The sequence below is a fragment of the Phocoena sinus genome, chromosome 8 (assembly GCF_008692025.1).
Source record: "Phocoena sinus isolate mPhoSin1 chromosome 8, mPhoSin1.pri, whole genome shotgun sequence".
NCBI classification, from domain to species: Eukaryota; Metazoa; Chordata; class Mammalia; order Artiodactyla; family Phocoenidae; genus Phocoena; species Phocoena sinus.
The window spans coordinates 24,499,228-24,525,521 of NC_045770.1; the positions used below are offsets into that span (position 1 = coordinate 24,499,228).

At 41.5% G+C, this 26,294-nt stretch overlaps 1 pseudogene; it reads right to left on the bottom strand.

Moving 5' to 3' along the window:
- On the bottom strand, nt 1-23,254 carry LOC116758276 (annotated as a pseudogene).
- Between the last annotated feature and the right edge of the window lie 3,040 nt (nt 23,255-26,294).

The following is a 26,294-nucleotide window of genomic DNA, read 5'->3' on the forward strand; positions in this document are numbered from 1 at the left end:
TTAGATGTTTTAGGACTTTAATGTCCTTCACACGGTCAACATAAAACACTGACAGTGGATGAGCAATAGGGGAAAAGACTCTTCAGCAAAGATCTTCCCGAACTCACAGCATCACTGGTCAAACACCATAAAGAGAACAGTCACGTGAACAAATGGTAAGGGAAGTTAACACAGATTTTTAGTTTGACAGCATAACTGAAAAACAAAACCAACCAACCAATCAATCAACCATTCTTCTACCCACTGAAAGGAAAATAAAGGTGAATCAGGAAGCTTCCAAATCTTGTGAAGCAGCTTAAAAAGGGAAAGGGGAGGGGGAAGGGGAGGCACACAATTGTTGAGAACGTAACACAACAAGAATGCACAAGGTCAGGGATCCTAACAAATTCTCAAAGTCTCAACATATACCAACAAGAACCGTATTATTAGAAATATAAAGGCACAGAGATATAAATGCATACAGATATAAAGTATTTGGTATTAAAAACAGACCTTGCTAGATAAACATATAGTATGTCACTTTTATCGCTTTATGAGAATAACCGTATAAAGAAAGAATCCAGAAGACCCCACTGCTGTCATCTTGTAAAGGATCAAAATTCAGCACCTAGAGGACCCCACCCACCCTCCATGCTGTGTGTCTGTGTGTATCTAAAAATAATAACCTGCAACTTGCATATAATTAAACCCACAGGCAGCTTTGAATATGAGATCTAGGCAGAAAAAGTAGCAGCAAAGACAACAGTAGCTGGAATTTGGTAGAAAAGCAAGAGAAGACTTTTTAAAAGCTTCCAGTTCAAGTCAGAATTAAGGTTAAGTTTCAACAGCTTGGGATAGCTGTGGATGTTTTGCTGTTCTCTGAAAAAAGAAGAAAATCTATCATAAGCATGTTCATTCGAGAAAAATACTGTGTTTCTTTAGTCATGCCCAAGTGACTTTCAATTTTGTACATTGTTCAAGGGCAGAGTGTATATTGGTTAGGATGTGCTCATAGCTGGTGCATCTCCAAAAAATGCTTCATGAAGGCTGCCAGCTTCTGGACATCTTCGATGGTGACAGCATTATACAGAGAGGCCCAAATGACTCCCACGGACCCAGAAGAACCACCAATGCAGTCGTTAAGAACAGGAGCATCTGGTTGAGCATCAAGATGACCCTCCTTCCCGTCACCAGTTCCTGCGAGAGTCACGGCACCTGAGGTCATCATGTCCACCCTCCCACCTGAAAGCCCCCGCAGGTGGCCAGGAGCGTCACACATCTCAGTCATTAGAAAATTCCTTTCCAACACAGTGAAGGACCGTCACGCTCACATGGAACCTAGGTTAGCTCAACTCTTCGATGAGCCTGCTGTGCATGGGGCAGGGAGCGGGCAGCTATTCTCATGCGTGAGAACGTACATCTTTCATGGAGCTCACAGAATTAACTACTCTCTCTGATGTTCGGGGGAGCAACAGTGTCTGTTCTTACACTGAACAGGCTTGTGCCAGCTGCACCAGACCTGGGATGGCACCCTTTGTGCTGTCAGAGCAGATTTTCAAAGGAAATTTTGACCAAAGCTCCTAGAAGGTGTGGCCCCACCATGCTCTCGGCCGTGGAATCGTGCTAAGGGGTCTGTAAGCAGCAGCAGGAGAACTCCCGTAACAAATGGTCTTTCCCAACTAGTTATAATAACTGCTACTCCAGGATGGGCAGGCTCCTAGATGTGTCTCCTTCAGCGTCTGAAAACTAAACCAATTCTCTGACAAGCTTCTGGATGGGACAAGTACTCACCACCTATGCCCTTTCAGGGAGATGATATTGAGTTCAAGAGCTTTGTCGAGAAATCTTTTTTCTAAAGCATTATCTCCTTTGGTGTTGCCAATGCGGAATGGAATATTCATCCTGCTTCTATTGGGGGCTCCACTGGACATCTGAAAAACATGTCTTTTGTTCCAGCTATTTTTCTGCAATGTGCAACTGCCATTAACAAAGAAAAGTTTTAAAAACCATTTTCCAGGGCTTCCCTGGTGGCGCAGTGGTTGAGAGTCCGCCTGCCGATGCAGGGGACATGGGTTCGTGCCCTGGTCCAGGAGGATCCCACATGCCGCGGAGCGGCTGGGCCCGTGAGCCGTGGCCGCTGAGCCTGTGCGTCCGGAGCCTGTGCTTCGCAATGGGAGAGGCCACAACAGTGAGAAGCCCGTGTACTGCAAAAAAAAAAAAAAAAAAAAAAAAAACCATTTTCCAGATGCAAACAAGAGATTAAAAAAAAGATCTGTGCCAGGACATTTATAATTTACTTTGGGAGACTACTCTTGCATATGGAACAGTGAGTTAACATTCTCTTATATGACTCATACTTAATTTCCAAAAGTTTCAGTTTCCTCATCTGAACATTGGGAATAATAATAATATCTCCATTTCATACTAGTTATGATAGTTCAGTGGTACAACATATATGAAACTTCCAACCCATGGCAGTCACACAGCAATGTGAATGACCTTTTCTCTACAAGGCTGCAGAGAAAAAAAATAAGTTGGTCCAAATAGTGGCTGTAAGATTTAAAAATAATGAGCAGCAGCTTTCAAAGCACTTAAAACACAAGCTGTGTGACCTTGAACAGGTTACTAAATCTCTCTGTTGTGCCTCTCTGATATGAGGACTAAATGGCCACAAATTCTCTGCAGCCCTCCCAGCAAGAGGTGGGTTGTAGTGCTCCACACCTTTTGAATCTGGGCTGGCCTTGTGGACTTGCTTTGACCAAGAGACTGCAACAAGAGTGACGCTGTGCAACTTCCAAGCTGAGGCCTCAAGGGGTATGCAGCTTCTATACCTGCCCTCTTAAAACATCACTGCCATGTAAGCAAGCCCGAGCTAGCCTGCTGGAAATAACAGGCCCAGCCCACAGCCATCACCAGCTGCCAGACAGATGAGGGGGGCCATTTAGACTCTAGGTGGATCACCAGATGACTTTGGTTGAATAAGTGATCTCAGATGAGACCAGCAGAAAAAACCACACCCCACTGAGCCCAGCCTGACCTGCTGACTGAAAAGAATCCTGAGCAAAAGAAATGGCTGTGGTTTTAAGTCACTGTCTTGAAGTGTTCTATGATGCAAAAGTAGATAACTGATAAAATTCAGAACAGCATCTGGAACACATTCAATGCTATGTAAATATCTATTGAAGTCAATAAATTTGTCTTTTTATTCTCAGCACCTTGCACAGGGCTCATACAGACTCTCAAAAATGAATGGGTCAAGTTTCATCTAGGATACGTTAGTATTGGACTTCAGTTTCTGATTTGGAAAGTAAGCAAGCCAAAATTATCTTCCACTGACAACCAAAGGAGACAAACAGAAGAAGAGCTGACATGCTATTCTGGATTACAAGGAAAATATGTAATAACTCTCTCCATTTTCTCAAGCACATCTTGTTTTATTCTTCCACTTCTACAGGGTGGGATTCATTAAAAGTAAACAACAAAGAAAAGCAGTGTGAGGAAGTCCCCATTAAAAGCTATGCTCGCCCCTCAGGGCACACACATAATTCCTGTTAAAGTTGATAGGAGTCAAGTGCACATTGACAGACAGAAGAGACACAAGCAGGGAAACCAAGTATCTGGTAATAGGCTTTGAGCCTGAATTCTGGGACCCCCTTTGTACAGGTAGTAGGTATCCTGGTTGACATTTACATTAAAAATTTAGTGTCTACCCTCTTTGATATTCTGCTGCCTCAGGTTCCCCAGGCGGCAGTCCAATTATAGAGCTGGAGCAGCAAAAAGGACATGTGATTTAAGGGGAAAAATATTAAAAAGGGGAAGAATTAGAAACCCGGATTTACAAAGAATCTGTATTTACAGTCATCCCCCCCACATTTATCCATACTACTGTGAACGTAGGTGGTACCATGACAGCAACAATGTCGTAACAAGTAGAAACTGAAGATTAAATTTGCACGGTGCACGAGAGTGTCCCTGTTGTGGGGCTGAGGGAAGGAAGAAAAAGATGAAGGGGAATTGGCTGCTCCCAACCTAGCAAGACGGCTGTGGAGGGAATTCAAATTCCACAGGACAAGCGCTGTGGAAGCACAGAGCTGAGCAAGTAACTCTGCCAGAGAGAAGGTTGAAGGTTTCAGAGGAAGGGAGGTGGGAAGGGTCAGGACAGGGGAGACGAAGGAAGGGCATCTGGCAGACAACTGTCTCTGCCAAGGCATGGGGGACCCCAGCAAGTTCTCTGCAGCACCTGGGGTGCTGGGTGCCTGGCTGGGGGCAGGACTGCAGACTGTGGAGGGTCTGTGTATGCTGTGATGCAAATATCTAATTTCTGTTTAAATGAATTATCAATGCTTCAATCAGTCAATTAGACAAAAAGTCAGGTAAGACTTTAAAATTGTCTAATTTAAAATGCAATTCTCAAGTAAACATGGACCAGTTGCTGGACTTTTCCACCAATCTGTCTTTCCCCCTGCCAGTGGCTTTATATGTTATAGTTTATATGTTAACATTACATTTTATTAATGTTAACATATATGTTTAAAATGTTTCATCTATCCTTCTGCACTAACTTTTTCAGGTGAACACTGAACTGACTTCTAGATATTTACTAATTTTTGTGACTACTGCGTATGGGATCTTTCCTTGTTTTTTGTTATTTCTGGAGAATGGGAAAGTAACTGACTTTTACATATTTAGACATAACCGATCACAATTCTGAACATGATCATTTCTAGTTTTTCCACTGATTCCTGCATTTTGAAAAAACAGTCATTATCATCTGTGATTTTTATTGTCTCCTTACTAAAGGCTCTGGAACCAGTTCCCCGACTCTCCCCATGTTCTTATCCTGCCTGATCCCACTTCCCCGCTGCACATGACCCTAACCTGTCTGCGCTGCTGTAAAACACTGTCTGTTCACAGGGTTGTGAAGATAATAAAATGTATTATTATCTGTAAAGCGCCAAGGGCTCTGCATATTTAATTTTATTTTGGGGTTGTCACTAGACACATCACATGCTTCCCTCTCTTTCCTAAGGCCTGGACCCCCATGAAAGTGAGAAAAGGTGACCTCAGATATGGATTTGATCACTTCAACAGCTTTATCATATTAAAATTAATATCATTAATATCTAATACATATTAAACACTATGTGTCAGGAACATCCTAGGTGTGTTCCATAAGAACCACAAATAATATTAACAGCTACCATTAAGGAAATAATTAACTGTTAAGGCTATTTTAATTTTAGCACATCGGAAAACACAAGGGGTATAAGTTCTAGTAGCATTAAAAAAAAGAAAAAGTTACCAATTCTAATAGTAGCTTTTCCTTTTCGACCACTTCCCAAAATTATAGTTCTCTTTTTCTGTCTAGCAGCTTTAGATGTTTCCTTCACCGATGGAGAAGTTATCCACAGGTACTGAGAGAGAAATAATAAATATGCCATTTAAGTCACAGGTAATCTATGAGGGTTTGATCTTCATTGGAAATTAAGATACTTTAAGTTAATAAAGGTTTTCAATCTGCATTTCTGGGAACCTAAACTAAAGCATCACAACATTTTCAAAAACAGAAAAGCCATTTCATGTGACTAAAAACTTAGTTTTAAGATGGCAGAAAGTACCTTGATAATATTCTTTTAAGAAAGAAAAAAAAACAAGCCATTAAAGAGAAATTCTTCCGAAAGAACTAAAACATGTTATATACCTTTGACTTGGCACTCCTTCCATCTGGAGGACTTTTTTGATAACTGCTTTTATCACAGAATGATCTAGAGTAAAATAAATTGAAGTTAGAGTAATTATTTCCCAATGAGTGGCTATTTCCATTTAAAACCAAAAGCCAACTAATTACTGCTTTTCCCATAAAATTAAATATGAAATCTACATTATATAATTATACACTTATTTCCCCCTTTGTGTATTCTAATTTCTTCCTCAGAAACCTAAGATGCCACCTTGCAGACTGCCCCAGTGGCTACTATTTTGGCGGCAGCAAAGGTCAACTTTAAACATTTTGCATCTAAAGAGGCTTTGGACACCTTTGGATAGAAAGTATAGTCTGAGCACTGTCCAGACACTTAGATACCTAAAGGGCATCCAAGATAACAAACCGAAGTCCTGATATTCCCTCAAAAGCTGCTCCCCATCAGCCCCCTTCTAAGTGATACCACCCAGTTGCACACATAATCATCAACGACTTGTCTCCTTGTTACTATTTCCTTCATACCCCACATCTAATCTATCTGTAAGTCTTGTTAGCTACACCCTCAAAACACAACCTGAATTAAACTGCTTTTCACTTGGTCCAACCTAAGCTAGTCCATAAACATCTCTTTATTTGGACCACTGTGAGAGTCTCCTAACTGGTCTCCCTGTTTCTCTTCTTTATCCCCCCAAGTCTATTCTCTATACCAGGTCACCTTATTGAGATACTATTTGGATCATGCCTTTTTCCACTTCAAAACCTTCTACTCGTTTAGAATAATCCACATCTTTACTCCGGCCTTCAAGACTTTACAAAAGCAGACCCCTGGCTAGCTCCTTGACCTCATGTCATACCACACTCTTCTTCACTCAGTACTCTGGCCATGTTGGCCTCCTTGCTTTCCCTTAAATACTCCACCCACCTACATGACTGCATACGCATTGCCTCCTTGTCCTGGAATGTGCTTACCCCAGTTCTTCCATGGCTCGCTCCTCTCTTCATTCAGGTCTCCATTCAAATGCCACTTCTCCAGTGAAGCTGTCCCCTAACAAACTTATCCAATGGAGTCCTACCTGCCCCTCCTCACGCTCCTTACATTAAGGTATTTTTGCACTTCCTACTGTCTAAAATTATATTACTTATCTCTTTACTCATTTCTATCTGAACTACTTCATTAGAATGTAAGCTCCATGAGGGCAAGACTTTTGTCTATCTGGTTCACTGCTTTATCCCTAGTGCCTAAACCCGTATCTGGCACACAGAAGGTATTAAAAAAATTACTTGTGAAACTGACAAATGAATAAAGTATTCCTTGCAAAAATTCAGAGGTTGCACAAGAAGGAAATAATGCTCTTGGTGGAAGCAGGCTTAGTGTCTAGGTTCACCTCTATTCAGAGTAGAGATAAGAACAATTTACAAGTATAACTCACTTTAATTAGTACATTATCTGCTAAAAACATAAGGGAGTGCAACATTAGAAAAGTACAGTTGATGCTTGAACAACATGGGTTTGACCCTCGCGGGTCCACTGACACACGGATATTTTTCAGTAAATATGTACTATCGTCCTACACGATCCAAGGTTGGTTGAATCCACTGACGATAAACTTATACCCAGATTTTCAACTGCGTAGGGGTCTGCACCCCTAACCCCCAAGTTGTTCAAGGGACAATTGTATACGATGAGGAAAGTTAAACACATTAAGTTTTAAAAATTGTCAATATGTGAACAAATTCTTTTTGTTTTGCTATGTGTTTATCAATTTAAAAAAGTGACCGCATACCAACAAGTGGATTTTTTCTTATATCCAGAATGAGCAGAGCTCTATTTGGTTTCAAGGGTCTTTAGTAAAGCCTTCGCTCCTTCATTGGTGAGGTCACACTGCTGCAGATCAAGTGCTGTTGATAAAACACAAAAGGTCACTTGCTAACTCTATACAGATTTAACATAGAGACAACTCTCATTTTCTCACGTGTGGAAGAGTCCTGCACAAGACAAGTCATGGCAGGTTTGTAATTTTGGGTATGGAAAAAAACAGAAACATATATGCACACACATAATGCATAATCCAATTAAAAAACCTCTTCTTGGATGTGCAATGATAACCCTGCCTTTAGTACCAATAAATCATCCAACATATTTTACAATTACAGAACTGAAGAATTACTGTATACAACCTATGAGCAAAAAACATCACAAAATGAATCTCAGTTCATAACTAGCAATGGCAGCAGTGGCAGTGTAAACCTTACAAGCAAAAACTGGTGGAGCTCAGAAATGCACTGCATTCTTTTGATCGTGATATTGAGCTCCAAATCACACATGAAACTAGTTAAAAGGGGAAAACAAAAATAGAAGAAATGTAATAACTGTTAGTTTTAGAACAAAAAAGACAAGTCTAAGAGGATACAAATAATAATAAATTCGAAGAATGTGTGAATAGAGAATACATACTAAAAACCTATCATGAAAGTATGATGGTCAGGAACTCTCTCCGTAAAAGGTCAGACAAAAATCAGAACAAATGATCATGAATTCTAGTAGTTCTGGGGTTGAGCAACACTCATTTAAACAAAAGGGATCATCACGAAAGCACAGGTATTAAAAAATATTACATGAAAGGAAACTACCATGAGTCTTTTTTTTTAAGTGTTGTGTGGACCATCACATTAAAATAACTGGAGTCTTTCAACACTCCACGACACATGGAAACAGAAAGTCAGACATATGGATCTGACAGGCTATGATACAACCCTTACAAACTCTCACTACAGAAGAATGGACACAGGGTATAATTAACCAACTAGCCAAATTAATACAAACAGCCAGTAAACCTCACCAGTAAATCAAAGGAATACAAAACAAAACAACATGTGGTTATTCTCCTATCAGATTAAGCCAAGACTCTGTAATAAAAGCCTTTAAAAAGTCTATACCCGGGCTTCCCTGGTGGCGCAGTGGTTGAGAGTCCGCCTGCCGATGCAGGGGACGTGGGTTCGTGCCCCGGTCCGGGAAGATCCCACATACCGTGGAGCGGCTGGGCCCGTGGGCCATGGCCGCTGAGCCTGTGCGTCCGGAGCCTGTGCTTCACAACGGGAGAGGCCACAGCGGTGAGAGGCCCACGTACCAAAAAAAAAAAAAAGTCTATACCCTTTTGATCCAACGACTCTCTTTCTAAGAATTTAACCAAAAGAAATAGAGATATAGGTAAGGATATATATCAGAGTACTATTTGTAACTGAAAAACTGGACATAGCTTATATACAAGAATGGATAAGCTATGTGTACTGTGGCATTTTCATATAATGGAACACTGAACAGTCACAAAAAATGATGCAGTAGATGCAAATTTACTGACTTGCTAAGATGCTCATACTAAATTAACTGAAAGAAGTTACGAAATTTGGAGTAATCCTACTTGCATAAAAAAGGGAGAGGTAAAAAAAAAAAAAAAGGGAGAGGTACTCATTTTTGTAGTTTTACAGTTTTTAAAAGTGCTACAAGCCAGTGTTTGTGAGAGGCAGGCTTCACATCCACTGTTGGGGTGGACTACAAATTGGCATAGCATTTCTGGGTGGTAATTTGGCAATGTGTATGAAGTCTTAAAAATATGTCACACTTAGTCATTCCACTTCTAGTACCTTATTCTACAGAAGTAATCCCGATGGACACAGAGATGTATACAGAATGTATTCACATTGTTTCTGACAGGGAAAAATAAACTGTCTAAATCTAATTGCAAAGAATTGATTAAACTATGGGACATCAATACGATGGAATACTACATGATATATCATTAAGTGAAAAAAGCAGGAATATGAAATAGCAAGTATACTACAATTCTATTTTTGTAATCCCTAAGTGTACAAATATATTTATAGAAAAAAAAAAAGACTGAAAGTATATACACCAAAATGAACAGTGATTATGTCTGGGTATTAAGATTATAGGTAATTGTTCTCTTGTTACTCTGTATTTTCTGTAAAGAATATATGCAACTCTTAGAGAAAGTTTAAAAGCAACATAAAAGCTATCAGAAAAATCAGGTTTAAAATAATTCCTATCACAACAGTATCATGCCAAAAGCTAAGCATACATCATATTAAAAATTCAATATTTTCAATTTTAGAATTTACCTCTAAGGCATAATTCCTCACTAAGAGATTCTGCAAAAGCACTTGCACCCAGGTCACCAATGAGCGTGTTTGCAGTTCAGAGTGATGCGCCTCAAACCAGCCATACAGTCAAGATCAGGTCTCCTGGAAAGAAGACTCTCAGCCCAGGTTTCTTCGTGCCTTCTGATAGTCTGATATTTCAAAGATTTAATGGGATGAAATTAAGATGCTTGAATAAGGAAACAGGGTGTGCCTACTGAGTATGGCTTATTATGTCAGAGATTTACACACACACATATCAAGCATATATGCCAGGAGCATCAACCTGAGAAATTAAACAGTCAGTTCTGGTTTTTCGAGTCCAGTGACCCAGATTCTAGTCAGTCAGTGATTAGATTCTAGCCACTGGATGTCCTGTTTTTGAACACTTATGTAAAGTTGGACAACTCAATTGCAGTCTATGAATTATTTTCATTATGTTCTAAGTCAGGGAATTGGTTCTAAATTCTATCTTTGCTGATTTCATCATTCTGTCCTCCAATGGCCTCCAAACACCTGACTGCGCAAACCATAAGAAAACTTTTTAATATGCATCTTATTTATTAACAAATCATATACACAAAGTTCCATACATATAATTTATGTACATTATAAACTACACAGATTTTTAAAAAATAATACAAAGGTAAAAATGTTCTAATATTTTCTTTTCCTAACTCCTAAGGCATTATTTTATTTTACTTATTTTTTTAAAAAATTATTTATTTATTTATTTGTTTGTTTGTTTGGCTGTGCCGGGTCTTTAGTTGCTGCATGCCGGACCTTTTAGTTGTGGCATGTGGGCTCTTAGTTATGGCATGCATGTGGCATCTAGTTCCTTCAGCAGGGATCGAACCCAAGCCCCCTGCATTGGGAGTGCATAGTCTTAACTGCTGGACCGCCAGGGAAGTCCCAAGCATTATTTTAAAAACTATATTTACAAAATGGATTTCACATGCTACCTAGGGTATGCACACAAGCTTTAGAGGCCTGGACTATGCAGAGCCAGTTTGATGTGCCTTGGGAAGATAATGGTTTGACATCTAAGCACAAGTACTGTCTTAAAGACATTCAATTCTTTATATTCATAAAGTAAATTTTGGTAACAGGGAACACTGACTGTAAATGAAAAAAGTCTTATTACATTCTTGAAAAAATAGAAGACTCAAAGTGCCTTTGACACTCTAAAAGGAAAATCATTAGTGTCATTTTTCTATTAACAATAACTTATAAAAGCTCCAAGCAGAATCAACAGCAATCACTTACACAGTGCTTAGTATGTGCCAAGCACTATTTATACAAATGAGTTCATTTAAACCTCATAATGAGGCATAGAGGTTAAGTGATTTGCCCTGGTCACTAGCTATGAAATGGGAGAAAGGGAATTTGAACCTAGGCCATTTGGCTTCGGCACCCAAGTTCTTGACTGTTTTCTACCTCAGGGGTCAATGGACTTGCCCTGTATAGGTTCAAAGAATTTTTCAATTTTTAAAATCTAAATTTAAACATTTCCAGATTTGTGGGCTATACAGTTTCTGTTGCAACTACTCTACCCCACCGGCATAGGGTGAAAGTAGCCATAACTACCATGTAAACAATGGGTGCGACTATGTTCCAAAAAAACTTTCTTTACAAAACCAGGCGACAGGCTAGATCTGGCCCACCAGCCATAGTTTACCTATCTCTGATCTGCACCAGCAAACTATTAAAAAGGCTTCATGTCAAATTATTAAATAACGTTAGGCTGAAATATAGTAATTATAACCACTGTAAAGTTGTTAAGGCATTATTTTAAAAATTATATTTACAAGTTGCTGATGTACTGATTTTTATTAGTTTAAAAACTACAGCAGCTAATAAACACTTGATTCATTTAAGTCTTGAAGACTATAACGGCATAGTTTCTTCACAGCATTACAATAAATGTTTTCAGTAACTAAAAATACATAAAAGTATTATTATGTATTATATATTAAATCTCTTATTTCTAAAATTAAGTGGACTATTTTACTAAATGGTAGAATCCCAAACTGAAAACTGGTCATATTCTTTTAGCAAAATGAAAGCTGCACTCACACGTATCAAAATACAAAAATTAACTGCCATCTGTATCAATATATTAATGTGCTTCAATCACATATGTCTTCATGAAAGTTTAAACATAAAATCACCTTTAAGATCTAGGCCATGTGATCTGCTCCCTGCCATGTCAGATTACACCCCGTGAAGTTTACTTAAGTGTGACAGAATTCTTTATACCTTGACAAATAACTAACGGGAAAAAAAAAAACCACACACACAATAAGATGAAGAGCCTATACATTTGTCAATCTTGACTTATTTGCTTTTCTTCAGTCAATTGGAGGTTTATAGCCACATTCTTAAAATCATTAATTACAATCTTCCCAAACAGGTAATTGACGAACAGATGCATTCTAAAACTTGTCAGTAACAAAGTGTTATTCCAGTTTACAGCAAGAGATTAATTCTATTTAGATACTAAAACTGAATACACTGAATACTGCAAACTTTATTCCCAACCACTCAGCAAAGTACTACATACCTTTTCAGATATAGGAAAAAAAAGATAAAAAGAAAAAGCATAAGATTCTTCCTATTTTCATTTCCAAAGATACACCCCAATCTTGATTATCAATCAGCGATTTAAACGTCAACTATAAACCCAGTATTTTATTAGGTGCTATGCAGTATACTAGAGCGATATAAGAGAGAGGACCTCAAACCCTCTGTTCCCTCAAATTGAAAGGCAGGCTTCCTGACCCCTCCAGACCACTACTGGACACAGGGAACACACACTAATGTTTCAGGACCCCAACCAACAGTCACCTGCTTTGTGATTACTTCCATGACACACCTCTACTAACACCACTGAGTATGCTGCTCCTATGGGACGTTACATATATTTCCTATTTTAACACATACCACAGTGCATCATAATTATGATTGCAGATAGATGTTCTAACAATTTAAAGAGGATGATGACTTTTTTGCTCTTTACATCTTGCAATTTCCCTTCCCATAATACTTCTTGAAGAGAAACCATAAAAATATAGACGAACACAAAAAACCCAAAAATATACAAAATGAGTGGTTTGTGGCTTAGCACAAACTTAAGTAAAATTAGTTGTGACAGTATCCAGCATGACAAACTTTCATGGTACAAGTGAGAATGGACCAAGGTTTGAGCAGGTATAGGAGACAATTCAGGCATGAACAACACCAAGAAAAGGTAGACAGGAAGTAACATGGTGTGTAGGAAATCATGAAACCAGCCTGATGGGAAGAGACTTAAACAAGATTGGACCTCACTTTCTAAACCTCCAACTCCAATTGGACAATTCGCAGGACACAGGTGCACCAAAGTGGCCAATCTATTCAATCCCTTTAATGTGGAGGAAGAGTTTAAAATTTTACTGGTTTAGTTTGCCCCAAAAGCAACTATCAAATGTTGGCAGGACACAGTGGAGGCTTACCTTTGTTAACATAGTTAAGTCCCTCTCTCTCTCAGAACTAGCCCACTTAGCTCCAGGTTCCTTAGCGCACCCGACACACTTACACAGCATTTAAGAGTTTTACACAACTGGAAGGTCACATCTTTATTTCTTAGCGCAGGAACACGACTTCTGTAAACTTTATTTCTGTCAGAACCTAAAGTAAAATTATTGTAAAATGAGTGATTTAAACCATACATTTTATCATCATTAAAAAGCATCTAAAAAAAAAAAAAGCATCTGCTCTGCTAAGGATTAGAAATGACTCCTGCTCTTAACACCTTCATTAAGGAGGGACATGTATAAACTAAACATTTCAATCACATGAGATAAAGAACCATAATCTTTATGCACAGAGGTTTCTATGGAGTTAAAAAGTTATATTAAGTGACGGCTTCATGATAACCCTGAAGTACAATATAGAAAGATGAGACTACGCAGAGTTGGAGGAGGAGGTGCCTTAACTGCAGAGGGAGCACCTGTGCAAAGACACTCAAGCCTAACAACTGCTGCGCACTGTAAATACTGCAGGTGGGGATGACTAAAGGCCAGGGGCCCAAGTGTGAGAAGAGACATAAATGAAAATAGAGATGTTGGCCGAAGCAAGCCTGGGAGAGAGCATGGCTTGTATCCCACAGGTGATGAGGCCTGGGGCTACCACTGGCTGAGTAAGGGTGCCTCCGCTGATTAGAAAAAGGTGCCCCACTGCTGAAGGACCAATTAGATAAAGGGAGTGATCACAAAAAGCTCCCCTTCCTCAGGGCCAAAAAGCCCCATGAGCCTGGGCCAAGCACAGTTCAGACTCACGCCTCCGTGCAGAGCACACGCTGGGCGGCTAGTATACACTAACTCTGTGTGGGCAAGCCATTAGCAGCATTATTTTAGGCGTACCTTTTTATGTTAGCAGATCACTCAACCCGAGTAGGCAGATGAACTTAGAGGAACTGACCCCAGGAGCTGTGAAACCACCCAGGAGCTTCTGCCATAGTTTCTGCCAGGCAAAATGTAATATGGATGAAGAAGCAAATTTAGGAGGAGGTCAAAATCACAAGCTAGACCCACTGGATGCAAGACATAAAGAAGGTTCAGTGAAGGAACTCTGAAGAGAATGGGCTCTGCAATAAATTTTTCTTACATTCAATGTAAAACATTAGGCAAAATTAAGTACAGTGGCCTTTAAGGCCCCTTCCAGCTCTAATTTCTTTTGATTTCTAACTTATTACTCTGGTTAAGTCAAGTCCCTTCAGAGATACAGAACAGTTCTTACACCTGAATGGGATGCAAAGAATAATCTGACTTCTCTTCACCAGGGGATGAGTTGAACTGTCCTTGCAGAAGAGGTAACAGATGGTGTGAACCCCAGATCCTAGAAAAGGGCCAGGCACACAATAAGTATTCAGCTTTTTTTTTTTTTTTTTGGTGGTACGCGGGCCTCTCACTGTTGCGGCCTCTCCCGTTGCGGAGCACAGGCTCCGGACGCGCAGGCCCAGCGGCCACGGGTCACGGGCCCAGCCGCTCCGCGGCATGTGGGATCCTCCCGGACCGGGGCATGAACCCGCGTCCCCTGCATCGGCAGGCGGACTCTCAACCACTGCGCCACCAGGGAAGCCCAGTATTCAGCTTTTTGAAAACAAATGAACAATCGTTTCCTCTCCTAGATCTTCACAACCTTCCTCTGCTGGCTACTTTCTCTCACCTTATAAACGTCCTCAAATATACCCACTTAAAAAACTCTCAGATCTATGATTCTTTGGACCTTCTTGTGGATAACCTAAGTCTCTACCATGCCTTCAAACACCTGTCCTCCCCAAAAGCCCAGATCTGTACCTTGGGTCCAGACCTGTCTATCAGGCCCCTCTAAAGCACTGAAGATGAAGTAAGATCCTCTCGCCACCCCCATTCCCTTTCTACTGTGCTCTGTATCTCACAAAAAGATGCAGCTGTAAACTGTCACCCACGCTTGCTGCCCTCCCTTTTCTAACTGGTCACCAGGCCTCACCCATTCTCTCTCAGATCTGCAAAATCCAGTCCCACCTTTTATAACTTAAGTGTGACACTTAGATTACAATTCACCCTGCACCCAATCAACTGCCTTGCACATGGAGGTCCGAGTGAGCCTCTAAACCAGAATTCCATTTCACTGTTCTTTGGTGTTTCCCACAGCCTTCAGGATAAACATCCAAAGTTCTGACATGACAAACAAGGCCCCTTTCTGTTTGTCCCCACTAGGTTTCCAGTATCAACTCTCATTTCTGTCCCAAAACCTGAGTTCCAGTTTTGTACCTCAGTTTTGCCATATTTTCCTACAATTTCTCAAACTTTGACACACACTGCTCCCTCCTGCCACCCCAGGAGCTTCTACATATCCTTAGAAAGGATGGCACCTCCTCCAAGAAGCCTACCCTGAACTTTCCCTTCCAAGATTCTGTGCTCTGCAAAGGGGAAAGGTGGGGGGGAGGGATAAATTAGGAGTTTGGGATTAACATATACACACAACTATATATAAAAAAGATAATCAACAAGGACCTACTGCATAACACAGGGAACTCTACTGCGTATCCTGTAATAACCTGTACGGGAAAAGAATCTGAAAAAGAATGGATATATGTATAAGTGAATCACTTTTCTGTACACCTGAAACTAACACAATATTGTAAATCAACTATACTCCAAGATAAAATAAAAATTAAATGAAAAAAAAAAAGATTCTGTGCTCTGTAGCACCAGAACTCACTTCTTCCAGAGCACTGACTACTGTGCTTGTGTTTACCTGCCGCATCTTACCTGCTGGAGACGATGCTTCTGCCCTAGGTAATCTCGCCCTCCTAGGGGAGATTACCTAGGGCAGAAGCATCGTCTCCAGCAGCCCTTGGTTCTGACAACTCATTCAAGTGCCAGGATACTTTACACACATAACCTGCTTAATTAATTCTAAGAACCCACAGAAAGAGTGGTTTTTAATGTCATTTTACAAGTGTGGGGATTGTAGTGCAAAAGTAACCTGCCCAGGCCACAGAGAGCATAAACCCTGGAATTTAAACCCTAAGCTGCCTTCACACCGGTGCTCTTTCCACTATATGATACGACTATTGAAAAAAAGATTTTTCTTCCCGAGCCCTGTTTTAACGGAAAGGAAATGAAGCTGGGATATATCAATTTCCTAATCGCTTTGGTCTATACCAGACAGTCATTCAACAGACCAGGTAACATCTGTGGAACAATTAACGATGCTCCAAACTGTGCTAAGTGTTCTACATTGTAGAGTCTACAAGCATTAACAGTGAGTCCATGCAACCGCCACAGACAGCGGGTCCTGTTAAGCCCATGATACAGATGACAACACTGAGACCTAGAAGCTTTAGGGCACTCGGCCGGGGTCACGGAGCTGGTAGGAGTCCTAGGCCGCACGCCCCGTCTAGTGCACGCAAACCCGGGCACTGGTCGCCGGTTCTAGTGCCCACCCTCCACCTTGCACCATCTAAAACCCCGCTTCACAGCGCCCACACGAGAGACCACGGAAGCGGGAACTACAAACCTGTGTCGCCAAGTCGTGGTTGGAAGAAGCTCTGGATACAGATCAGGGGCAGACGGTGCTCAGGAGCGGCACCCAGTCAACCCCGCGGAGGCTGTCGGCGTTGAAGTCCAGCAGGCTCTCCCGCACGGAGGCGCGCACGGCGGGCAGAGGCACCGAATCCTGCAACGCGCACAGGTCCTCACAGCGCCAGAAGAAGTTGACCGCGCTGTCGCGGCGCAGCTTCACCGAGTGATCATGGCCCGAAGGCGGCCTGGCTGTGGATACGATGCCTACATCTGCCTGGGGGCCACGGCTCGCCTCCCAGCCCCTTGGGCGCCCACCGCCCGGCGGCTGCGGCCCAGCAGCATGCGCAGGAACGGCGTCGCAGCCAGAAGACGCAGTTCCACCGGCCCCAGCTAGGCCCGCCCCTTGATGCCGCGCTCCAGCTCCGCCTCCAGCCCGTAACCTCTGCAGTTGACGCAGACCTCAACTGCCTACACGCCGCCGGGCTGAAATTGAAGCCTGCGTGCGGCCCCGTGGGGGCGGGGCTCGAGGACATCAGCGAACCCGCCGTGCGTCACCACGCAGCCCCGCCTCCCAAGGGGACGCGGCCTGAGGAGCAGGGGCGGGAGCTCCGAGACTAGGGCGGTGCGACAGGTAGGAGGTGTGGAGAATTTGGGGTTTCCAAAAAGCGTTTGCTGACTCATCCAAACAAAAGTGAGACATGGTTGTATCAGCGCATTTTAAAAGTAGTTAAACTCCCGATAAGTGTCTGTGCTCGCCCCGCCCAGGAGAGAGCGTGCACTCTGTGAGGGACACGTGAAAAGTTGAGTGAACGTCTGCCTGTGGTCCGTTACCTGGTGCACGGCTGTGTGAATTTCTGCGGAGAGCTCTTAATTTCTGTAGTTTCTACTGACTTGACACGGTGGTTGGCAAATGGTGACGTGTTCCATGCATTCAGGACATGATCGTGGTTACTAATAATCACTTTGTTTTGTACTGACACCTCCACAGAGAATTTACTACTGAATATCCACTTTACAGAAGAGAAACTGAGGCATAGGAAGTGAAGTGACTGAGTAAGAGGAAGGACTCAGACGACTGGTGTTAGTAAGTTAACCCTGCAAGGAGGCCGTTAGCCTGTGGTAGCTCTAGTGATGCAGCCACCTACGTAAACCAACCAAAATCTAAGCCTGTCAACGCCTCAGGGTGACGAACACCGCTGAGGACAACCAGTCACAAACCACCAACTAGGCTTTAAAGCTATAGCAAGTCAGTCATTTCCTTGCTTTGCTTCTGCCCTTTTAAAATAAAAATCTCTGCAGCTCCTGTGGCTGGAGTGCTCCTCACCACTTCCGCTTTGGTGGTGCCTGAATTGAATCTATTTTTGCTCAAATAAACACTTAAAATTTTAAATATGCCTCAGTTTGTCTTTTAACATTGGCCGTGGAAGTTGGACTTGTATCCAGTTTCTAGAACAATGGTCGTCCTCTGGTCAGGCCTTAGGCGTTACATGTACAACGTTCCTCTTCTACCGCCACCTTCTGGATGCCTCCACCCACTACCAGCTCCCCCGCATCAGATCCCCTAGATGTGGTCAGCAATGGCTTTTACATGCAGCGTGGTCACATTATAATATCGCAGACACTCCTCCGTCCTCCAGCCAGCGTGTGAAGTGAACCATTACCATTCCTGTTGAAGAGCCTGGTGTGACAACTTTCCCAAACACAGCTACTCCCTAGCTGACCCTGGGTAACCACTCTTCTGAACTTGGTCTCCATCACTGCCATGGATGTCTTTATATTTAGGCAACATTTTAAAGTATTCTTAAACAGCATATAGTATTCTACTACGTTTTCTCTTGTTACTTGCTTTATTTAGTGTTATCTTTGCTCGGTTCATCCATGCTGACACCTAAAGATCTGTGTAGTTCATATACTTTCCTTGCTATGTAGGATTCCCATGTAGGGAAATACAATAATTTATATGTGTATTTTCCTGTTGATGGACATTTAAATTGTTTCCAATTATCAGTATGATTTCTGTTTGAAAAAAATTTTATATAATTTTTAAAGGTTACTTTACATTTATTGCAAAATTTTGGCTATATTCCCTGTGTTCTACAATACATCCTTGAGCCTATCATATACCCAGTAGTTTACATCTCTCACTTCCCCACCCCTGTATTGCCCCCTCCTCCCCCTCCACACTGGCAACCATTAGTTTGTTGTCTGTATCTGTGAGTCTCCTTTTTTATTATATTCAGTAGTTTGTTGTATTTTTTAGATTCCATATATAGGTGATATCCTACAGTATTTGTTTTTCTTTGACTTATTTCACTTAGCATAATGCCTTCCAAGTCTGTCTATGTCGCTGCAAGTGGCAAAATTTCATTCTTTTTTATGGCTGTGTAGTATGCCATTGGTTACATGTACCACATTTTCTTTATCCGTTCATCTCTTTTTTTTTTTTTTTTTATCCGTTCATCTCTTGATGAAACTTAGGTTGCTTCCATATCTTGGCAATTGTAAATACTGCTGCTGCGAACATTGGGGTGCATGTATCTTTTCAAATTAGTGTTTTTGTTTTTTTCGGATATATACCCAGGAGTGGACTTGAGGGGTCATGTGGTAGTTCTATTTTTAGTTTTTTGAGAACCCTCCATACTGTTTTCCACAGTGGCTACACCAACTTACATTCCCACCAACACTGTACCAGGGTTCCCTTTTCTTTACATCCTTGCCCACATTTGTTGTTTGTGCTCTTCTTGATGATAGCCATTCTGACAGGAGTAAGGTGATACCTCAGTGTAGTTTTGATTTACATTTCCCTGATGATTAGCAGTGTTGAGCATCTTTTCATGTGCCTGTTGGCCATCTGCATTTCCTCTTTGGAAAAATGTCGATTCAGTTCTTCTGCCCATTTTTTAATTGGGTTGTTAGTTTTTTTGATGTTGAGTTTTATGAGCTGTTTATATATGTTGGATATTAATCCCTTATTGATCCTATCCATTGCAAATATTTTCTCCTATTCAGTAGGTTGTCTATTCATTTTGTTGATAATTTCCTTTGCTTGCAAAAGCTTTTAACTTTAATTAGGTCCCACTTGTTTATTTATTTATTTTTTTTTTTGCGATACGCGGGCCTCTCACTGTTGTGGCCTCTCCCGTTGTGGAGCACAGGCTCCGGACGTGCAGGCTCAGCGGCCATGGCTCACGGGCCCAGCCGCTCTGCGGCATGTGGGATCTTCCCAGACCGGGACACGAACCCGCGTCCCCTGCATCGGCAGGCAGACTCTCAACCACTGCGCCACCAGGGAAGCCCCCACTTGTTTATTTTTGCTTTCATTTCCTTTACTTGAGGAGATGGATCCAAAAAAATATTGCTGTGATTTATATCAAAGAGTGTTCTGCCTATGTTATCTTCTAGGAGTTTTATCGTACCCAGTCCTACATTTAGCTCTTTAATCCATTTTGAGTTTATTTTTGTATATGGTGTTAGAGAATGTTCTAATTTCATTCTTGTATGTGTAGCTGTCCAGTTTTCCCAGCACCACTTATTGAAGAGACTGTCTTTTCTTCATTGCATAATTTTGCCCTCTTTGTCATATATTGGCATAAGTGTGTGGGTTTATTTCTGGGCTTTCTATCCTGTTCCATTGATCTATATGTCTGTTTTTGTGCCAGGACCATACTGTTTTGATAACTGTAACTTTGTAGTATAGTCTGAAACCAGAGCATGGTTCCTCCAGCTCTGTTCTTTCTCAAGATTGTTTTGGCTATTCAGGGTCTTTGGTGCTTCCATACAAATTCAAAAAATTTTTTGTTCTAGTTCTGTGAAAAATGCCATTGGCATTTTGATAAGGATTGCATTGAATCTATAGATTGCCTTGGGAAGTACGTTCATGTTAACAATATTGATTCTTCCAATCCAAGAACATGGAATATCTTTCCATCTGTTTGTGTTACCTTCAATTTTTTTTATTAGTGTCTTATAGTTTTTGGAGTTCAGGTCTTTTGCCTCCTTAGGTAGGTTTATTCCTAGGTGTTTTATTGTTTTTGATGCAATGGTAAGTGGGATTGTTTCCTTAATTTCTCTTTCTGATAGTTCATTGTTAGTGTATAGAAATTCAACAGATTTCTAAGTATTAATTTTGTATTCTGCAACTTTACCAAATTCATTGATGAGCTCTAGTAGTTTTCTGGTGGCTCTTTGGGATTTTCTTTGAGTAGTATCATGTCATCTGCAAATAGGGACAGTTTTACTTCTTCCTTTCCAAGTTGGATTCCTTTTACTTCTTTTTCTTCTCTGATTGCTGCAGCTAGGACCTCCAAAACTATGTTGAATGTAAGTGGTGAGAGTGGTAATCCTTCTGAGTATGATTTCTGTGTTGCTATATCCATTTGTTTTAGTCTCCAGCATCACTTAATGTAGTTGTCTCCTGTCTTCTTAAAGCTCCCTCTTCTGTGTTTTCCATCAAGTAAGTTATTGTTTTTATCCCTCTCTACTTCCTTCTTCTCAGTCTCACTCTTGGGTGTCTATTGCTTACCCAGTTTCAATGTAGGTGTTCTTTAGTTTCCCATCCTCAGCGTCCACCCCTTCGGACATTTCACAGTTTCTCTGGGTGATCTTATTTCCTGTTCAGGCTTAACTTCCCGCCTCCAGGGTGATGTCTTCTAAAAAAGATAGCTGTCTCCATATATCAAACTGCCTCCTGGAAAGCTGCATATTTCTCATTGTCCTCAGCATCAGATCTGTGTTCCTCAGCTTGGCATATGAGCTCCTTCACGATTGGACTACCTCTTTTGTCTGCCTTCTGGCTGCATTCCTTCCTGAATGTCTTCTCTAGACATGTGGACCAGCTTGTAGTTTTTGATGTTCTATCATTCCTGCCTGGGCCTTTACAGATGCTGCTTCTTTACTTAAGACCCTCCTCTTCTGCTTGCTCTTCAGTAAGCTGACATCTGCTTCTTTCCCAGTCTCAGGTTGGGGGCCAGCTTCCCTAGGAGCCCTTCTTTCCCTAACCCTCATCTCTCCTCCCCTGCTTCTTTTTTTTTTTTTGCGGTACGCGGGCCTCTCACTGTTGTGGCCTCTCCCGTTGCGGAGCACAGGCTCCGGACGTGCAGGCTCAGCGGCCATGGCTCACGGGCCCAGCTGCTCCGCAGCATGTGGGATCTTCCCGGACCGGGGCACGAACCAGTGTCCCCTGCATCGGCAGGCGGACTCTCAACCACTGCACCACCAGGGAAGCCCCTCTGCTGCTTCTTTAGTGCCTCACTACTCTGCTCCCTGACATCCCTGTATCATAATACTTAGTGTCTCCAATGATAAGCATCCTTTTAGATAGTTTTCCTTCCATAGACTCTAAGCCTTTTGAAGGCAGGCACCGTGTCTCATTCATCCTTATATTCCCTATGCCTAGCACAGTGTTGGTACAGAGGAAGTGCTGATTAATGACTCCTGGAACTTTCTCGTCTATTCTCCATATAAGTCATTACTAGCACCTTGTGGCTACTGCCCACAGATGAAGCTCAGGGAAGCTTTATCATATTAATTAATCATGTAACAGATTAACATAAAATGTGCTTTCCTTGAGCTTCCCTATTTTCTGTCTGGCACTCAAGGCTTGCCTGATCATCTCTTCCCTCCTTACATTGAATTATGTCTTAATAGTGACTTTGGTTCTCCTTTCATTATCTGGTGTGTTCTAGCTTCCCTGAACATGGTGAGCAAAAGCTGCCTCCCCACAGCACCTCTGGGACCCTCTGACAAGCCAGGTGCATGCCTGGCCCAAGACAAGATGCCTGGGCTTCACTGCAGGTACCTGACCTGGGAGGGACATGGCTATTGGGCAGTACAAGACACGGGCTCTCCTCCTTCCAGGCTCTGGTGAGTGTAAGTTTGACTAGAATACAGTTTATCATTTTATCTCTGATTCCCTGTACTTGACTGCTGGTCCATCATGACAACATTATACCTAGACTGCCAAGCCATTTTACCTTCCCATAGAAGCTCAGTGGAGATGTTTTTTGCTCATCTCTAACATTCGTCTTCTCTGGACCTGCTTTCAGAGCAATGCGTTTTGTTAGATACAGTCACAGAGCTATGTCAACAACATAGGCTGTCTTATTTTAACTGACATGTGGTGCCCATTTCTTTTCTGTCTTATTTTAACTGACATGTGGTGCCCATTTCTTTTTTCTACTCCCTTACTTACGGCTGTTAACAATGACTCTTTCTCCACTCTTTTCATGTCCCACTAGACTATGTTCTGTGTCCTTGCTCTCTTACCTGAAGAGGATACCACTTCTTTCACTAGGAAAGTAAGGGTTCAGACACACACTTCCTCGTCATCTTTCTGCTGACTCTGGCTGCCTTCCAATCCATGTTCCATGATGCAGGCACCACCACCTCCTCTTCAAATCCTTCTGTGACTGTCCATTGCTCTTAGGATAAAGACACGCCTCTTTACAGTAGTCTAAAATGTGGAGTCACAGCCTGGCTGCCGGTGGAGAACTGTTGCCATTCTGTAAGATAAGGTGCTTGCTTCACAATGTAAATCATATGTCCACTAGATATACTGTTTGGTTTAACAGGCAAGACTTTCTTGATGAACGAAGCAGGGTGTTGACTTGCATTCTAGAGCAAGCTTCTTATCTTGTTGTGCACTGGCACTCTGGGTGCACTAGTCTGCAGGGCAGGGTATCCCCTTGGCATGATGGAGCATGATCTCTGCAGCCTTGTCTTACACCTCCTTCCTCAATCATCCAGCCCACAGTGGCCTCCTTTCAGGCCTGCATACTTACAATGGCACATTGCCCATGCTGGCCCTCTGCATGAAATGTCCTTCTGTTTAGTTTGCAACTGATTAATGCCTCCTCATCCTTCTCATCTCTTCTCCTGTGTCACTTTGTCAAAAAAGTATCCCCTTACCTACTCAACTCATCACATCCCCCTACCATAGCTCACATAACACCAGGTACCTCTCGCTTATAGCCTTCATTACATTTCACATTCAGTTTTAGATAGGTGTTTACCATATGGTCCGTAAGAAAGAGATCATGTCTGTTTTGCTTACTCTTGCATCCCCAGCAGCTAGCAAAGTTACTGATAACCTTTGTTAAATGGAGAAATGAATGTATCCAGTCAATGACCAAGTCCTGACAGTTTTTCTTTATAGTGTCTCTTTACTCCTCCCTTCAATCTGTGTTGCCATTACTCCGATTCTACCATTTATTATTTTACACCTGGGTTACGATGATTGCTTCGGAGAATAGCATGTCTTCCTATGTTACTCCCTACAACCTCTATTACACCTCCCAAGGTTCTTGGATTATGCCATTGCCCTCTTCCAAACCATCCATGACACCCCTTGTCATCACAATACAGCCAGACTCTTAAGACTGACCTTCAAGTCCCTCCATAATTTGACTTTATTTTCACTTTCTAGACTTTTTAGGAAATAACTGGGTCTAATTGTCTCTGCATTTTTGCTCCCTTTCATATCTACCTATGACGTTAGGTTTTTTTTCCTAGTCAATCTATCTTCCCAGTTTTCTCTGGGAAAACTTCACTGAGAATCCAAGCAAGGTATGGATCCCTTCTCTCCCCTTAACTTGTAAACAGTTTAACAAGACGTATGTGGAACTGCCATAAGGCATCTACATCTTATCTCCCTCTGTGGTATCTAACCTCCCTGAGAACAGGGGTACATCTCTGTGTTCTGTGAAGTTCTTAGCATAGTATTATACACATAGTAAATGTTTGGTAAATGAATGAATAAGTGAATGAGTCACCATGAGAAAGGTATTTATTCTCTCATTCTTTCTCTTTCCACTCTCAAGTTTCTTTAGTTAGTTTCCTTAGACAAAAGGTTTCTTCGTAGCTACACAGTGTCCAAGCTCAAAGAGTGTTGCAAATAGCTGCTAAGAGCATCCTTCCACCACTTTAGAATAACTTGCTCTCCCTCTCAAGTGGAGAGAGCAGGATTCAATATTTATTAAGTGCCTTTGTCCACTTGACATTTAGAGGCACTAGGGGCATCAGTGCTCTATACTCAGTGAAATGCCTATTTTGCTTTTAATTTTCCTTTGTGAATAACATCTATCCACAAAGATGTTTCGTTCAAATTTTCCACCCTTTAGATTCATAAAAAGCATTTTAACTACGTAGAAGCAGAAAATGAATAGAAAGAACTTTGCATTACATTTAATAAAAGTTTAGAGAGATCTTTGTGGTATATTAGTGACGTTATTTGGGGAAACTTTAGCCATGTACATTGTGTTGGAGAGGCACCAACAGTTCAAGAATTCTCAAAATTTGAGTACACAGTTGCCTTACATATAGGCATGGTGGCAGCCATGTACATAACAAAGCTTTGGAGGATGTTGTATTAGTCAGCTCTTGCTGTGATAATGCTTTGGAACAAATTGCCCCAAAACTCAGTTACATAAACAAGAATTTGTTTTTCTTGGACCTATGGGCTAGCTGCAGTGGCTTTCTTTTAGACCTCTAGATGGCTGCTTTTGCTCTGTGTTTTGGGTCAGTTTGAGGTCTGTCCCACACATCTTCCTCTGGAGCCCAACTGTGAGGCCACAACTCCCAGGCCCTGTCTTCTCATAAAATTCAGTGAAACATAAGAGGTGAGCCCAACCGCACAAGCCCATTTAAGCCCTCTGCTGCTCATTTAAGGCCATCATGTCTGCTCAGACTTCATTGGTCAAAACATGTCACAGATCTAAGTTGTATTTAGAATATGTGTACTTGTTTAAAGTTGGGTGCTCTCACAGAAGAATATTGCATTTTGGACAGTGTTACCTTAGCATTTTCATTGGCATTTGCAAACGTGATAAACGTTGTGTGCACTTTTTCACCTTTGAGCACTTTTTGAAATTGTGGGACAATTTCTATGGGAAAAGAGGAAGGTACACTTTAGAAGTCAACTCTAGTTATGGCATTGTTGGGAGAAGAGTTAATGATGATAAGGTCAATACAAATGAAAGATTTAGGATTCACATATTCATCATTAACATCAGCATTCTACAGAACATTCCTGGAGAATTGTGATGCTAGCTTTAGGTGATTTCTATCATAAATCATTAGAATTTGACAAAGCCACCTCAGTAAAACATACATCATACAGTACATCACATTTTAGTTTTTCCTACCAGTCCACAACTTATTATCAATACTGTACCATAACACAGAAACAGAAACTGAATGAATTCATTGTTAGCAGATGGGCATCACAAGAAATACTAGTGGAAGTTCTTCAAACGATAGCAAGCAGTAACTCAAGCCATAAAAACAAAACAATGCTGACTAGAGCAGTTGTGTAGGGAATTATAAAAGATAATGTAATTTCAAATTTCTTCTCCTTTCTCCTCTTAACTAATTTAAAAAGTAAGTGCATAAACAATATTACTATATTTGGA